We start from the raw sequence: 18,682 nt of genomic DNA, 5'->3' as shown, positions 1-18,682 counted from the left end.
ACTTACTTTATTTAGGCAGTTAACAAACTCTCTGAATAGAAGGACCAGACAAACCACTGTAAAATTTCTATTCCATTACTTTGGAAAATCCTCCCCTTTGACTTCCCTCTCCTAACCACAACCACACTTATATTTGCTATTTTGAGGAATGCCAACATTGTTCTCGGCTGTATTTTCCTTGCAATCTTAGTGGTTATAAATTGAATTCTTCGTCCTCTGCTCTGGTTCATATTTTTTAACCTAAATCAAACTCGTATGTCAATCTCCAATTGACTAATGCATGCCATATAAATTTAAGCAACAAGATTGTGAGCCATATACTGAGAAATGACATAATACTTGAGAAAATACAAAATATTTACTAAGCTAAAGCCAGTGAAAATGGCCATTAGTGGTAGCAGCAGAATTATGAAAGGGAGGAAACATCAGCTAACTTAGCTCATTTTGAAAAGAAAATAACTTTGTCAGTCTAAAAATAATAGTCCTTAAGTGCTGTAAATATACAAAGTATGCTATTTGTTGATTATATGTTGTTAGTTAATGAGAAACAGGGCTAAACCTGCCAGTAATTGTAAATTGCTATAGCTCCATTGAAACTCATATAGCTCCTCTGATTTCCATCAATTAAACATCTGTCCCCAAATCTAATGATGAGTAATTCTTGCAGTGTGAACCAACTGATTTATTTTTTTTTAAATCCACATAGATGTTGGTTCCTGCAGATTCTCTTTTTACATGTCCTCCATGTGCCATCTACTGCTTTGGCTTCCCTAAACCAAGTAGAACCCTTTCCAGTGAACATGAAATGCATCTGCGGAGCTTTTGCTTAGCTTGATCACATTGTGGCCCTCTTTTGTATCTCCCTACTGGCTCCTCATCTGTTAACAGTGTCAGGTTTAAACAGCTTGCCACCACTTTCATAGCTTTGTGTGTAAGAACAGCTTGCCCTCCTTAGCTGTCCTCCCACATCAAACTTCCTGTTCCCGGTCCTCCCCATCTGCTCCTCCAGTATTCCCAAATCCATCTGCTTCTCATATTATCACCGTCTTTTTTTTCATGTCATCCCTGCTGAACAGAACAGCCTGCCTGAGTTGGCTTGCAAGTTTTGCCTTATATGTTTATACTCAAGTCTTTTTAAGGTTCCTGTTTCATCTGTGACTTGCACTTTAAAAGACCCCTTTTTGTTATTCTGTGTTATTTATGTCCTCTGAAATTTGTAGACCTGTAAGTCAGGAGCAATTCCTTCCTGAACATCTATTGCTTAATGATGATACATAAAAAACCATTATTGTGTTAGGAAGAAAAGGCTGGGAATGTTCTCTTAGATGTACTGTGAGATTTTAGTTTTGTTTTTTTTTCTTTTTTTTCTTAATTAAAAGTTCTGATCTTCTGTCATTTCCTGCTTGAAGACAAGATCTAACATGAAACTCCTCCCCTTCACTTATAAGAGGCAATGTTTGGATGTACGGTACCAACCCCTTCAGCAGTACGTCCTGCAGGTCCTTCTGGGAAGTGACATAATCTGTGGTAGGACCTAGCACAGCTATTTACCCATTCCCTTTGCAGAAGGGAACATAGGAACTGCCTTAAAAGGCGGTGTTGTGAAGAAAAGGGGGCCACAGCTTAATCAAAGACAATAAACTCCTATTTACAAGCCCTGATTTGTTGGAACTGATTGGCTTCAGTGGGTCTAGTGCCTGCCCTGTACAAGTTAAGGAAAGTTGAATCTAAACATTACACAGAATTAAGTTTGGACATAGCATTCTCTGAGCTTTTCACCGGGCCATCCTTAGAAAAGGACCATCAATGGCAATTAGTGTCTACCTCTCAGTGATGCAGAGATGAGCCAATATGAGGTTTATACACCTAGTTTTCAAGTCTCTTACATATTTCCCCTAACTAGCTTGGAAAAACAATTTTGCTTCAGTCATAGGCTTATATAGCTTAATACAAGAAGCACCACAATACAGTCTGTCAACTTCTGACAGTTGATTCTGTATTGAACCCTATTAGTAATGTAATGTTTGACTAAAGCGTATCTTCTGGAAAAGACCAATTTTGATTAGAAAATATGTAGAGATGGAGAATTTTTTCCTCTTCCCCTTCCCCTCTCCAAGAGTAAATAATTAACTTAAAATACCTTATTTAAATTTAAATATGTCCAGCATCAGTTTCTTGACATTGGATCTTAAAACTTTTTTTTCCCCCTAAATTTAATAATTCTTTAGTGTCAGGTATTTTCTCTCAATGAAGGTATTTATACATCATTATTCTGCTCAAATATTATCAGTTGAAATGAAGAAAGTAAGGTCTTGAAGTGTATCCCATCTCAGCATAAAGAATTTTTATCCAGCCTTCATTTTTGTAGCTTTTCCACTTTAATTGTTCTAGTTTTCCTATCTTCTTTTTAGAAAGTGAACATTAAAACTGTGAGCAAATATTTTTCCGTGGATTAATCAGCTCTACAGGTTAAAACACATTTCTACTCAATACTTCTCCATTTATATATCTAGGGTTTCTTTCTCAATATTTGTTAAATCATCAAGCCCAATTTAAATTTATACACTCACACTTAAATCCCTTTCTATTCCTGCTTTTAAAGATCTAGCATCCCACTGTATAGGTCTGTAGTGGCCTATATACATGTCTCTGTGAAAGTCCCACTATGGAGGTGAGTGGAAATTAATATTAGTAAATCACCAATGAAAATGTTGAATTGTATTGCACCTATACCAATTTGCCAGAGCTCCCTCAGGAATCTTCCATTCAGTTGTTATCCCTCACTAAGAAATGATTCTAAGCTACATCTTAATCCGTTGATATGTCTCATTGACATTGGGTAGTGCTAAAGAAATCAGAACTGCATGTCTTACAGAAGTCCAAGATTATTGCATCTGTACAGTTACTTTCATTAATAAAATATATAATCTCCTGAAAGGATTGAATGGGATAAGATATATTTGACAAGATCTGCTTTCCAGTAAAACATGCCAACTGGCAGTAATTATGTTCCTATCTGTGAGTTCTTTATCAATTCAATCCCTTTATTGGTTTTCCATTATTTTGCCTAAAATAGATGTTACACTAACCAGCCTGTAATTACCTGGGTCATCCAACTTGCCCTTTGTGGGTGCTGGCAAATCGTTAGCATTCTTTCTGTCTTGAATTTCCCCATTATTAAAAGATTTATTAAGATTACTTCATTGGGCCAGATGTATAGTCAGCCAACTCTTCTAGGAGTCAATTGGTTTTAATGTGGTTATAGGTAGCTGATACCATCTTCCTTGACCCTAAACTTCATCCAGTGATCTCCACCCCACACTCTCTCTCCCCAAGCTTGGCGGCTTCTGCTGTTTCTGCCTTGATATTAACACTTTAACCGTTGCTAACTATGGTGGACCCTGATCTCACTACTAAGATGATTTATTTTGTTGTTTTGGCTGATTTATTAAAAAAAAACACTTGCTGTCCTTAAGACTACTATCATTCATTTTTAAGCTTTCTTTGACAGGTTTCTGCACTGTGTATAACTCATGATTTCTATGGATTGCTGACTGCTATTTTTCCATGAGTTATGTACTGTATCTATTCTCCTCCATTATTGTCTTAATTTTGATCCAGCTGGTGGTTTAATCAAGATACTGTCTTTCTTTGTGTATGGTTTTGTGGTCTTTTCCCATGCGATAGACTTTTTCCTAAATAGTTGCTGGTTCACTTGTTCTTTTTGTTCTTTCCCTTGCAACTTCTCCTCCCAGTTTAGCTTTTTTTTTTTTTTTCTTTTTCTCCTTGTCTCTGGGAAGTGAGCTGTTTTAAAGCAATAGTTTATATATGTATAAAAAAACAGTTATGTCCCTCTAGCCAGTCCTGCTTGCCGAGCAGTATGATTTTGCCATGCAGGCTAATGTGCTAGTTAGCTCAGCATGCCACCAGTGATTCTGGATGAACTTAGGAGCTCTTGCTCTGGAAGCAGACAAGCACAAAAGTATCTCAACCTCATTCCTTCTGATCCCATGTGTGGTTCTCAGAATGTGATATAGCACGAAGTAGTGTGGCTGAAACTGCAGTTCTGTTACTATTTATGTTGTTGATGTCAGGCTTTTTTCATAAAATTCTGGTGTGTCCAAAGCATTGGAGGTAGTTCTTGTTCAATAATTCTTGTTGAAGAAAAAATATTTTTGAAACAGTTTAAATTGTTAAGCTGTGGCTGATGGAGGCAGCCACATTGGTTTTAAGGGTACAATAAAAGGATCAAGGTGATCTCAAAAACTGAATCTTAAGATGTTAATATTGTAATGTTTCCCATGACAACTTCCAGAAGGCAGAAAACACTGTTTTGAAGAGTGCTATCTGCAGTAGCATGCACTTCATGTATTATTTTAATGGGGTTGCTTTCAGAGATGAATGCCTATCACGGCATGAAACAAGTTCTTGTAATAATAACGCTTGTTTGTAATGCTACTGCACATGTGTGTGTGGGTGACAGTAAATCCTAACTGTCTTCACCTGCTTTCAACATTAATATGAGATACAAACAAATACTTGTTTCTAATAAAAATAAGTAACCCATTAGATAGCTTCCAGAGGATGTGCAGCTCTTTTGGTTACTGGCTTTGTTACTGGCTTTGGTTAATGAAATGAAATTGACAAAGGAAAGCCCAGAAAAGATTTACTGTTACATAAATCTTAGGTATATTTTGTACATCCTTGTAACAACACAACTTTAGACATTAGCTTTAAATAGATTTACAGGAGTCAAAGGTCATAGTTCCTGAAAACAGAGGAAACTGTGCATAGAGATCGTGTTTATTTTCAGTCTCTTAAAAAAATCAAATGAAACCATTCAGTGTATAAAGCAGAAGCACTTTGTTATGAGTAGCAGAACCAAGGACCGTGGATATTTTCATCTCCCTGGTTACCATGTGTAACTAAAACAGATGTAGAAAACTTGTGGCTTTTTTTCATCATTACTTGCCTTAACATTTTTTTTTTTTTTTACTGCAGTTTGTTTAAATAAATACAGTAATTCTCTTGGAACATCTGCCCATAGGGTATGCACCAGAAAATCCCACAGCAGATCGGAAGAGAAGGCAATATGCAGTGGCCTCTGAGGAGGGAGTCCAGTAACAGATCTGTCCCACCTTCCTAAATGAGTGACAGTTGAATTACAAAGTTTTACTTAGGACAGTTGAAGATAGATTTACAGGATAGATGAAAACCCAGCACCGAGACATTTTTCCACAGATTGAATGCCAACAATTTAATTTTAAATAACCCATTTTTAAATTATAAACAGTTTTTAAATGAAGATTATTTTCCTCAATTGTTGAATACCAAATGACATGGTTATTTAAAGCTAAAACACAGAATGATTCAAATCTCCTTTCTGACTAGTCTGGGCATAGTGCTAGCCTCCTTTGGACAGGCTGCATACTACAGGCTGGATCACTGGTACTTACTTAGTGATTTCAGTATTTTTCCATGCAGAACTATCCAATTTCCATCCATTTCCATCCATTTTAATGTAAATCTCCATCTGTACATTAAGTACCGTTTCATGTCTTTCCTAATTTCTAGTCTTTCTTATTTTATTTTATTTTATTTTATTTTATTTTATTTTATTTTATTTTATTTTATTTTATTTTATTTTATTTTATTTTATTTTATTTTATTTTATGTTGTGTTATTTTATTATTTTATTTTATTTTATTTTATTTTTTATTATTATTTTTTTTAGGGGGTAGTTAATTAGTTTGTGGTTATTGTAGAGAAAGTTTCACTCGATGCCTCTTACAGACTTGCCGTTTATAGCGAGTTATAAAGCTATTCTTCATAATGCTGATGAATCAAACCTAGCGTTCCCTTTTTTTTCTGCTACAGAACAGGCCAGGAACAGGCCAGTAACCAGTCATAGGATTGTTTGTGAACTTCCATCTTGGCTTTCCCACAAGGCTTTCAGCATTATAACTCTTTTATCTGACTGAGAGAGAAATTGGGTCATTTGGGTTACGTCAGTTACTGTATCTGTGGTTCATCAACTGGGATGGTAATGGGTTCCTCCCACTGAACAGTTGCTTTTGGAGTGCATTGGTGCATAACCTAATGTACTAATGTATTTATTTATTTGCAGGGCTCTTATCTGAGTAGGGGATATGTGTTTATTTACAAAGTAAAGCTAAATTGCATTGAATTAGTAGCATGGGAATTGCTGCAACTGCTCAACTCTGTTCTGAATACATTTGAGTGGAAATGTTTAGTGGAAGTATATGGCTCCTCTGAATGCACTGGATGTGGTGGACGTTAAAGGTGTCTGAAATCCCTGGAAAGTGTAAGACATGGGAGAAAATATGAGAAAAAATAGAGGGAGAATGAATAGAAACAGAAAAGGAGTGAGTACAGTGGTTTATAGGCCTGAAAAGGCTTATGTATATGTTTAGCACTTCTGCTTATGTGTTCTGAAGCATGGTGCTTTTTCTGTTGTGGACACAGTTGTAAGAGAAGTCCTGCCACATAGATTCTGTTTACCACAGCTTCACGGGCAGTATTAACTGGTTATTCTTCGGACCTAATTCTGGACACACCAGTCAGATGCTGGTTTAGAAATGCTGTTTCCCAAGGCTCCCTATGCATCTAATGCACAGAAGAACACCAATATTGGTAGCAAAACTGTTCTCCTAAGCTTTCCTACATTCCTGCCTTTCAATCCTTTAGCTAGAGTTTGCCAGAGTATCTCCTTTCAGCTTCAATTAGGGCAGCTGGAATTGTCTGAGCGATGTCAAATATATAATGCACAACTGATGTTTGGGATCAAAACCTTTCAGTGCAATTAGGCTTTTGAAACAATGTTTTCTGAAGTACCTTATCCTGAATTTTCCTTTCTTTTTATTCCCTCTGTGGTGCTTTCTGAAGTCATTAACAAGACATCTGTCCCCAAAAGCTGGATGCAGATTGCATTTGGACAGAGGGCTTCCTTAGAGGCCAATAATTTCATACTGGTATCTCTCTAAGTCCTTTTTATTATTGTGATCATCAACAAAGTTAATCTCTAGGATCAGTGACTAGCCAGCACTGCTGTCATGTATACAGTGTCATAGCAGCTAGCAATGCTTGTACTCGTGTTTTGTCACAAAGGAAATACTTTGCATCTTTAATAACACAGAATCACAGAATTGTCTAGGTTGGAAGAGACCTCCAAGATCACCGAGTCCAACCTCCGACCTAACACTAACAAGTCCTCCACTAAACCACATCACTAAACTCTACATCTAAATGTCTTTTAAAGACCTCCAGGGATGGTGACTCCACCACTTCCCTGTGCAGCCCGTTCCAATGCCTAACAACCCTTTCGGTAAAGAAGTTCTTCCTAATATCCAACCTAAACCTCCCCTGGTGCAACTTTAGTCCATTCCCCCTCGTCCTGTTGCTAGGCACGTGGGAGAATAGACCAACCCCCACCTCGCTACAGCATCCTTTAAGGTAGACAGTGATAAGGTCGCCGCTGAGCCTCCTTTTCTCCAGGCTGAACAAGCCCAGCTCCCTCAGCTGCTTCTCGTAGGACTTGTTCTCCAGGCCCCTCACGAGCTTTGTCACCCTTCTCTGGACTCTCTTGAGCACCTCAATGTCCTTCTTGTAGCGAGGGGCCCAAAACTGAACACAGTACTCGAGGTGCGGCCTCACCAGAGCCGAGTACAGGGGGACAATCACTTCCCCAGCCCTGCTGGCCACACTGCTTCTGATACAAGCCAGGATGCTGTTGGCCTTCTTGGCCACCTGAGCACACCACTGGCTCATATTCAGCCGACTATCCACCAGTACTCCCAGGTCCTTCTCTGCCTGGCAGCTTTCCATCCACTCATCTCCCAGCCTTTAGTGCTGCTTGGGGTCTTGGGGTTGTTATGCCCCAGGTGCAGGACCCGGCACTTGGCCTTGTTGAACTTCATACAGTTGGCCTCAGCCCATCGGTCCAACCTATCCAGATCCTCCTGCAGAGCCTTCCTACCCTATGCTCACCATATAATATAATATGCTCACCAGTACTTGGCTCTTACCAACCGGTAGGACTGGGGTCTGTCCTTCAGTGCTGGAGGAGAGGAGAAGAATAAGGGAGGGAGGGCGGGAGGCACTGGATACTTGTGGAGTGTTTAAAGCACTGTATAAAGCCAGGTTTAACTGCTCTTGGCCAGTTTAAGTTGACCCTATAGGTATACCCAGGGCACATTCATAAAGGACAAAAGGTCAAAGTATTAAAGACTTGGAATAATCAGCCTACAAATGAATGGGGAAAAAAAAAATAAATGGTTCCTTTTCTTTCCTTCAGTTGGGGATTGGATATTTGCCACCAAGCTTCAGACATAATTAAAGCAGGGGCCTTGTTCACAGCAGGTACAGCAGAATACCTTCTTTCATAGCTGCTGGACTATGATAATATTGTTTCTCTTGCATTGGAAAGATTATTTTGTTCAAATACTTCTTTGGGGCATAGCTTTTCCTATGCTAGGGAGAATCCCATGTTTCCAGTACAGGACATCTTCTCTTCCTTCCTTTCAGGCTATGCCTTTTTAACAAGGCAGGGGAGAACATCCCCTAATTAACAAGGAAGTTGTGGAGAGATGAGATTCCACAGACATAGCTATTGGCAAAGTAAATGGTAATGATGTAGAGGACTGAGATAATCAGACTACAGTTCTGCTTTTGGAAGACAGTAAAAAGTCTGTGACGTAGGGAGGGATGATATCTACATTGGTGTGTCCAAACATGTCCTATAACAGAGTAATGAAGGTGTGAAGAGTTGTTTCTCTGCAAAAAGATGTAATCAGTTCCTGGATGTAGTGAAGCTGTTGGGCATATTTCCACTTGAGCATGTTTTGCAGGAGACCTGCAAATATAATGAAGTTATGAAATAAGTGAAATATATAAGTGAATAACATAATAATCAAGCACTAGAATTGATTTTTGTCTGTCATGCAGCCATATCCATGTCTTACATGGGAGAGACTGAGCATCCAGAAAAGGTCTTGGGGGATTTAGGCAAAGCTTTCAGAAGACTGTGCTTTCCCTTTATGATAGTACATCCTGAAGGAAAATCAGTCTGTGAGGACAGTGCTGGAAAGATTATGTTTGTACTTATATTTTATGCACCAAACTTGGGTCCATTTCCTTAAAAAGGTGCTTTACAATGCTGCAATTTTGTGAATATGTCTACTAAGGTTTGAGGAATCCACTCTGAACTGGCTCAGTTCAGTATAGTGGATTTAAGTGTACTTTATTGTTTATAAATCCAGCTGGTTTCCAAATGTTCTGGGGTCCAGTCTAGCCTTCTAATATAATTATGAAAAAAAGGTCAGGCTAAATGTCAGGTGTTGACAAAGTACTGATTGTTTCCACTTTGCAGGCTTCATAAATGTCAAGAGAAAAGAACTCTGCTGTCTTGCCTTATTAGAAAAGAATTCAGTGAATGTAATGCGTCTGAAGACTATTAGTGTGGCAGCACAGCAGTCTCAGTCTCCCTCTGTACCAGGTAGCTCACGGGGGATGGATGGGTATTCAGGTTTCTCCATTTTAGCTTTATGCTGTGGAAAAAAAAACAACCTTTATGCAGAGAAGTTGGGTATGTACCTCAAAATCTTTTTCATTCTCATTTTCCACTTCAAGTTTTGGCCTTTCTGCAGAAGTTACTCACTACTTTGTGTTGGTTTTGCTTTCACCCATCATTCTATGTTTTTCCTTTAATTTACTTGAACAAAGATTATTTGCCAACACGCTTATAATCACCATCATCCTGCACTCAACTTTTTCTGTCCACTCTGCTAGTTAATACCTGTAGTAATAAGGTGCACATTATGAAGAAGTGTTCTTCCTGAAGCACTCTTGATCGTCTTCATCAGTCATTAAGTTGTATCTACCAAGTAAATCCTTGGCACCAGATTCAGGACTCGAGTCTGGTGGTCCTAACAGGTAGTAATGGATTTTGCAAAAGTGAAATACAGTACAGTAACTGTTCTGGAGAACTGCAATATGTGGTCACAGTGTTTCACTTTTTCTTTAACTGAGTTGGAGAATTATTAAATGTTTCAAAGCCAGAGAGAGGGATAAGAGAGCATTTCTTTATAACAGTGGTTCAAAGTTCTAGGTGAGCCCCAGAAAGCTACAACACTATTGTTGCAGCCAAGTATATGTCTGTTCTTTCTTCATAGAACCTCTCTCTGCAAATGAACTGTGAGTGTATCTCTATAGTATACTGCCTATATAACTTTATTTGTAAGTCCATGCACGTGCATAGCTATGTACACACATCCATACACCTTTTACTCATTTGAATCTGTGTGTTTTGCTGGATGTTCCTGAAAGTAGATGGTCCTTAATCTAGTTGCATGTGTGTGTTTCATTTCTTAGATGCACCTTGGAAAATGTGAAGGTGAAACAAAATGGCCAGTTACCTTGAAAATAATCTCCACCAAAGCAAATTACTATTAACCTCCCTCCTGTGTTCTGCCTCACAGTCTGATCTCCCAGAGATGCTGTGCACCTGTAACACGGCAGGACAGAGCATAAGTTTTTCTTTCTGTCTTGAAATTTTCTAAACCTTAGAGATATAATCCTATTTACATTTTCACTGAAAAGAATTGAAATGTGTGACTAGTTCTGTGCTTGCAGGTCTAAGCAGATGAAGTAGGAATTCCACTTTTTTTTTTTTAACCAGGTTCGATTTAATTTTGTTTTGCTTTAGCAGAATGTATGCTAAGACCAGCAACAGGAGAGCAAAGACTTGAGTGCCCAGTGACATTCTGTTCTGTTTGTGAGGTCCTTGGTGCAGGCTGACAAATTTTTATTATAATAGAATCATAGAATATCCTGAGTTGGAAGGGACCCATAAGGATCATCAAGTCCAACTCCTGGCACTGCACAGGTCTACCCAAAATTTTAGACCCTGTGACGACTAGGTGCGCAGTCCAATCTTTTCTTAAATTCATACAGGCTTGGTGCAGTGACTACTTCACTGGGGAGCCTGTTTCAGTGTGCGACCACCCTCTCAGTGAAGAACCTCTTCCTGATGTCCAGCCTAAACTTCCCCTGCCTCAGCTTAACACCATTCCCGTGGGTCCTATCACTGGTGATTACAGAGAATAGGTCACCTGCTTTTCCACTCCCCGTCACGAGGAAGTTGTAGATTGCGATAGGAATAGTTATAGTAGTGACTGAATCTTGTATTGTTGAAACCAGAGGTTAGGCATTTTTTAAATGATAGTATATTTGTAATTGAATGTGTTGTTCTAGTTTAGTTCTGTGGTATCTATCAGCAGTAGCATGCTGAGCTCCTAAACACCGAAAAGTCTTTTGAAGAGATGTAACATAGAAGTGTAAAATGTCTTATGGTCCATATCAACACATCCACTAAAATGAGTAAGAATAATACTTATTTCCATTTTGTTTATTCCCTTGTGTAATATTTAAATCAGCAACATTTTAATTAGCAATATCTAACCTTTTGTTGTTTCTGATATATCTATTATAAAATTAATGCCATTAGGTGAGGACCATTTTAGGGTAGAAGGTGTTATGTAATGACTTAGACTTCTAAGTGTTATGGTGTTTCCTGCCATGCATGAAGACACCTGGAAATTAAGGTTAATCCTGAGAATAAATTTATGAGTTTAGGTGAAATTCTACTTTCAGTGTTTACTATCAGCACACAAAGACTTGGGCTGTCCTATTTGGATCAACAGGGACTTTTAGGTGACAAAGAATATTCATGCACTTGATGGATTATCCCCCAAACTATAGAAGACAGCTTTTAAAAGTTTATGTAAAATACAATTTTATTCTGTTTTTAATTAATAAAAATATATATCTAAGCAGTCACAAGAAGAAATCTTCTCAATTAGGCTATTATGAATGAATTTGAATGATATCATTTGCCTTTTAGTGTATGCTACTCCAATTTGTTTAAATCTCAGGCAGAAGTAGGGGAAATGTTGCCTTTTGGCAGGAAGCTGCCTCTGTATTTTAAATACATACATTAAAAGTAGCTATCACTGTTTGTTCCTTTTATATCTGTATCAGTGTGCCTAGAAGTATGGCATAAAAAGGGTATGTGAAAAGCAGGAATGGATAGATTGCTCTTGATCTGGGAAACTAGAACATAGAGAAGTTTTTTTCCATGCCCCTTGGGAGACTACAAAAGGCATTCATTTTAAAAGTAGACCAGGGTAATTACCACTACATTTATGTTAGAGGTTAACATTAGTGTTATTTCCTCTATTGCCTGGTTTTACAGAATGTTATGCCCCACTGCTTTTATTAGATCCAAGCAATGGATGAAATAAGTGTTATTAACCTCTAACACTTGAAAAATTAGTCTTAAGGAAAACAGAGACAAAGCTAGGCAGTGACTTTTCTTTGCTAGTTGGGCAAGGTGCTGTAAAACTTTGCAAATTTAATAGTTATTTCATAACGTATCCATTGGGGAAAAAAGTGAAACAAAGTAAGAACAACGGAAGTCAGTAAAATGCTTGCAGCTTTTCTTAAGTTCTTGAAATTTTACATAAAGTAGAACAATAGAAGGCTTTTGCTGAGCATAAGATCATTAGAATCGAAGAAAAATGACTGAGTCTGAGTTTTAACATAAAATGTTAATCAGCTGTATTCACTGACATATTTGAGAGCCAAAAACATTTTAGATGCTTTACTTAATGGTTACATTCAGGCCCTCAAACAATCCTAGTTAAAACTATTCCAAGACCCAAGTGCTTAGTACAGAAAGGGAGTGGTTACAGCATCACCAGAAATAAGAGCTAAAGAGGTTCCCACTCTACACAGATTTAGCAAAAGTGTATATCCTGTCATTGTTAAGAAAATCCCCAGGGGATGAAATCAGAAGAAACATGGCTTGATATACTGGAACATGGATTCCTGAGGTCACACCCTAGACTGGTCAAAAACCTTATATATTTATGACCATGGATGCACAGCTCTCTCTTCCTGCTCCTCACTTGCAGAGTTAAGCAGTGGTGTTTCTTACCATACTGTTCTGAAGTTAATTTGATTAATAAGGTAATTAGGGAAATTGAAGAATAACGTAGAAGAATAACATACAGGGGCCATAGAAGTGTTTGTGGCCCTGGGCTTGTTTGAGCCCTGTTGTCCTATGAATTAAAATACAGTGTCAAGTTATGAATAACATCTTGAATGTATTTTTTTTCTCAATTTAAACTTAGATTTAAGGTCTTCTAACCAATTTAACTGTAACAAAAAGTAAATAAAATCTTTAAAAAAATATCTAATTTCTTTCCTGTTTGCCACCACAGCCTTTGCTAACCTTGCAAAGAGTTAGGCATGCCCTACTCTCCAATCAGGACTCTAAATTTGAATGTGGTTTAACTTTAAATGTCTGTTTAAGCTCCACTTTCTTCCAACTGAGTTAAATTGATACTTAAGTGCTCTTTGAGATACCATACCTTTTGTCATTATGTTTCTTCATTTCTTACTATGAATCCTTCATACAGAGACCTCAGGAATGAAAAAGATTTGAGAGAAAATAAAAGTCACAAACATTGTTAGGAAGAAATAGAAACAAGAGAACAGATTTACCAGAGAATTTTAATGTATTAAATACATGTACACAACAAGCTACTTCTAATTACTTCTAATTTTGTAAAAGCTGATATACCCACCTTACAGAGCTATCACAGTACTCAACATTTTGGGAAAGTGAACCAATGATCTTATTGGTCCTTCCCATCTCTAACTGCTACATGGTTATATTTTATTCTGTATTGGATTTTTTAAAAAGATTAAAACTAATCACTGGTGATAAGGATATGTATTATTGCTTGAAATGAAAAATATACCATAGATCCACGAGGATGGGGGAAAAAAAAATGCTTTGAAAGGTGATTTTAAAGGATTCTGCAGGACTCATGTAGTATAATTTCTGTGGGGAGCAATTATGGTAGAGAGCACTTCCTTGAAATATAATTTCTATAAGCATTTGTTATTGCTCCTCTTTAATATTGCTGAAGTTCAGAATGTAAATACCATCATTTTTTAAACACCTAGAATATTCAGTGACCCAACTAATTTACTTTCAGAATATTCAGTTTCTACTTACTTAGTTAACTATCTCCTCAATTGCTTAATTGAGTATTTTAAGCCAATAAATTACCCTTCAACATTTCTGTCTGGAAGCTCAGTCAGTATCCAAAACAAGCTAGTCATTAATGAACACTTTCTCGTACAAAAGAAGGGAAGGCAGCAGATCTGAATTGTGGACCTTGTTTGGTTCCCTTATTCTAAACACATTAGTACACTGTATTTCCCCACTTATATAGGCTTTTGTATGGTGAGCATGTGACTGTTTAAATGTCCCAGCAGGGCATCCAGGGACTGCAAAAAGGAAAAAAAAAGGAAGAATGAAAAATAAAAGAAAATTGTTTGGAACAATTTGCATTAGTTCAAGGGCAATGTTAAGCATTTTACAGCTGGTTTATTGCTATTCTTGTGCTGTTTAAGCTGTCTTTCATGTCAAAAGTCCTTTCCTGCTTACAAATCATCAGGAAGAATTGCGGCCACCACGCTGTTCGCCTAAGCTCCTCCAGGGGTTCTGGCCCTTTGATCATAGATATCGTTTGCAATCGAGTTAAAAATAGGGGGCTGCTGAGATAAGCCGAGGCTCTGACAGGAGAGCAGCTTTCCTTTTTCTTTTGGACTTTGTTCGCCCCTTCCCTAGTATGGGAACACGTAATCTGGGCACAGAAGGAGTAGTGTTATGGCTTTAGGAGATGTGTTTGAAGGAGCTGGGGAGGTCATTAAAGAGCTCAGCCCCTTGCCAGCACAGGCCGGCTTTGCAAGGTCTCTGGGTTCAAAGACAGATTTGTAAACCAGAGCCTCAGTACATAAAATTAACAAAAGCAAGCTTGCATCCATCTTTGAGGCAGATTCAACTCAATGCCAAAATTTTAGCACTTCCCAGCTCTCTTTACTTGGGAGTCTTTTCCAAGCTGATGAACATCACTTCCCCAATAATTCCATTACAGTTGTCAAAGAACCCCCGTGTGTATTAAACCTGATAGAAAATTCTGGTTGACAGTGGTGGGCATTAGATCAAGTCTGAAGTAAGTGGCTTTGTTGTGGAGAAAATCTCCAGAACAGTGCGTGTGCTTTTCTCTTCTAGGTGTAGTAGGGAAAGGTTTTCTTGAACAGTGTCTATGTGTGTTATGTGTGTGTGATTCTGAAGAAGAAAGGATGGTGTGACAAGTTAGGTTAATAACCCCAAGTAAATTCATTATATTTTTGTGCCATCTTCTTTTACAGTTATAATAGCACCTCCTTTTGGAAACAGTCAAGTTTATCATGGAGAGAGAGGTCTTCAATTACAACTGATTTTTTATTTTTTTTTTGTCCTTAAAAAAAATAAATACCCAAATAACCCAAAATGTAGTCCACACAGAGATGGCCCAGGCAACGTGCAGTCTACCTTTATTAATATTATTTATTTGTTTAATTATATTGCTTAGGAACCTGGGTCATGAACCCAGAGGCCTGTTGGACTAGATGCAAAACCAGAAAAACGTATAACGAAAAACCAGTTTCTGCAGGCCTTTTGTAACCAACAATCTAAATACAGGGAGAGGCAGAGCAGCTGTCACAGCACATCAGCAGCCTATGTTTTTAGCAGTCCTTATGGCAAAAGAGTTGTTTCAGAAGGGATTTGAATGTGGATGCAGAAAAAAAAAAAGCTTTACAACCATTTTTTGCAAGAAGTGCAGTTTATATTTCATTTGATAGAGGAGAAGGAGTCAGAGAATATATAGGAGAGCTCAGTGCTGTTATAGATATTATGTTTAAAGGATATCAGGGAGGAAAGATAAGGGAGAAGCAGATTTTATTAGTTGTACAGATTTAGTTGGGGGAAAAAAATCCCCAAATAAGATCGCAAGATCTTAAAAAGGGCATTTGTGTCTGGAAGATTTTTTTTCCCAACATTGCAATTAGTATAATAGAAAATATAATTCTACTCATAAACTTTTTCTTGTTTATAGAGAGGACTTGTGTGGCCTATGAAATAGGCTACAGATATGATCATGATGAATTTTGGCTTCACTGATGAATAATGTAAAGTAGCTCACCGTTGTCTAAGAAATGTCTTAGACATTTCTGTTCTTGTCCCCCAAAATAATTGGGGGTGGTGCTTACTCGCTCAAGATTTTTTGCTGAACACAGTCATGTAGGAGCTGTGACATGCCAAATCAGTAATTCTGTAAGTACCTGATATTTTATGAAACCAGGAAAAGGTGAAGTTGGAGAGAAAAGTAAATCAGACTTGAATTTTAGGTGCAGTTTAACTGTTACAGAGCTGCCTCAGTGTATGCAAGATTAACAGGTCAGTATTTCTACTGCTGGGTTTTGCATCTGGGACTATTTTAGCCATATAAATACTACTAGCAGTAAAACTAAATATAAAAAAATCACTGGAAGCTTTGTGGGTAAAAGTTGCTTTTACTCTTTTCCCCCTTTTTTATTTTTCTGGTAAGATGGAAGCTTTTTTTTTTTTTTTTCCCCTGGATAATTTTACTGGTATATATCTTGACAGAAAAAGAATCAAATGGCTTGTTTTATCTTTACAACAAAAGATACCTTTTCTCCAATGTGTTCCAACTACTCACTTAAGATTTATTACCTATAAAATAAAAGGAGAGCCTTTATAATTTTTCAGAGAGTGCAAGTAATATTGTCATTAATATCTCAGATTTGTTGGTCACCTTGGCAGCTGAAGGCAGCCATCAAAAATGTGAAACAGAACCATGAGCTGGAATGAAGAGAATTGTTTTCATGAGCAAAGCACAGGTATGGTCAAAGAAGCTGTTGAATGTCGAAGTCGTGATCCAGGAGAGGAGTGGGATCACCAGGTTTGCTAGTGGTTAGCTGAAAATGTAAAGGAGTAACATGACTAGGTGCACACTTCTAATATCTTTGAACTTGCTGTATTCAGTCCCTTTCACAGTAAATGGGGAAATACCGGGACTTCTACTGTAGGACGGGCTAGTTCTGTCATGTAGTTGATGCTGAAGTCAAAAACTGATCACGTGAATCATGTATTAAAAGCTACCATCTCTCTTTGTTGACCCTGGAGGGGGGGGGGGTCTGAGACAACTCGCTTGGCCAGAAGATGGCTGGTTGTGGAGAAATAGTTGGCCCCTCAACTGCCCCTCTTCGAAACAGTATTTGATATGCCATGGAGCAGCCTACTTTGGGGTGCTTTGTCTGTCTGTGAGCAATGGGGACAGGCAACTGCAGAAGAGCCAGGTGAAAGCTCACATCTGCAAAACACTGAGCAGTCTTTTCTTGGGCAGCATCATGTGCTTTCTGAGCTTGCTTCTGATGTGTCCAGTTACAGAACTGATCCAGTTTTTTTTTGACATAATACTGAAAGAAAAACACAGAGCATATTAATACTTATCCCATGTGGAGAAAGCAAAGCATTTATTTTAAACATATGTAAAATGTATAATTAATATACAGAGAAAAATATTTATTGCTCCTTAATACAAAACATAATACAGTAAGTGCTAATAGCAAGCCACCATAAATCTATATTGTTGATGATGTCAAAACGCTCATCAGCTTCAATTCATATTTGGTTTATGGTAATTATACAGCTCATTTGCTAGTTAAAGGAGTCCCTGCTGTAACTTCTAGTAGTGGGGCGATTGCAATTTGTGTTAGGAAGCTGCTTAACTGTGTAATATTAAACTGTTGTACTTGCTTGTTCTTGAGGCAAATGTAAGTAAAATTGCTATACTCCTGAGGCAAATTTGGGAATGTGCAATACCTGCCTCTGTACCTACCTTCTGCTGCCCAACATGGGAGAAAGTCTACTAATCAGTCAGGAAGATTAGGATATACTTAGAAAATAAGCTGTGTGGTGTGTGTGTGTATCTTTGAAGGAGATACACGTAGCCTTGAATTTAATACATTTGTGGTTCTAAACAGAATTAATTCTGTGGCTGTGGAAAGCATAATTTCCACTATGGTCCTGTAATCACTAACGTGTAGGCTTGACCTACCACATATGTAGGCGTTTGCGATGGGAAAAGTAATGTAATTGGAGATTTTATGTAGGTATCCCTCTTTGAGAGGAGATGTAGATTCTACACATAAGCCTCAGCTTTTAGAACAACAGTGAAAAAAGACAAGATGTTTTGCTCTTGAAAAAAATAGCTTGTCTCCTTCCAGCCCTTTAGAAAGTGCTGCTTGAAGGTGGCCTTGCTTGCAGCTTACTGGTTAGAACCAGCACCTTCTGTGAAATGGCTTAGCTCTAACATGATTGAAAACACCAGTTCCTAAAGTATTGCCTTTGTATCTGCATTTGCCTCCTTGTTCACTGTTGTTTTTTTACTCAGTTCCTAATATATTGCAAGGTTATGTGTAGTGACATCTATGGTAGAAATGGCATTATGCCTTTATATAGGGAATAACATAAAAACAGTCTCCGGGATTGTTTTAAATTTCCTTCTGATGATCTGTGCCTCAGGGAGGGGAGATAGGGAAGGGATAGAAAAAAACCTTTGAAGAGAATGGAAAATCCATTTGCACAGATGTCTGGAAAATCAGTTTCCTCCCAAGCTGTTGTAATACTTTTGAAGAAATCATTATATTACCTTTTAATCCCCTAGTGCCAGCAGTTGCC

Source organism: Netta rufina (assembly GCF_964035555.1).
Source record: "Netta rufina genome assembly, chromosome: 4".
In the NCBI taxonomy this organism is placed as follows: domain Eukaryota; kingdom Metazoa; phylum Chordata; class Aves; order Anseriformes; family Anatidae; genus Netta; species Netta rufina.
This window is presented reverse-complemented; position numbering follows the sequence as displayed.